A 233-nucleotide genomic window follows, 5' to 3' on the forward strand; every position below is an offset into this window, starting at 1 on the left:
ACAACATGTTCACCGAAGCACTGTTCACAGTAGCAAAGATATGGAAACAACCTAAGTGCCCATCAATAGAAGAATGGATAACAAAACTATGGTACATATACACAATAGAATACTATGCCACACTGAAGAATAATGTAGAATCTGCGAAACACATTATGTGGATGAGCTTGAAGACATGCTCAGTGAAATAAGTCAATCACAGAAGGACAAATACTATATTAGTCCACTATTTT

This window comes from Orycteropus afer, unplaced genomic scaffold (assembly GCF_000298275.1).
Source record: "Orycteropus afer afer isolate SDZICR_OR568_19922 unplaced genomic scaffold, OryAfe1.0 scaffold00056, whole genome shotgun sequence".
Taxonomy (NCBI): domain Eukaryota; kingdom Metazoa; phylum Chordata; class Mammalia; order Tubulidentata; family Orycteropodidae; genus Orycteropus; species Orycteropus afer.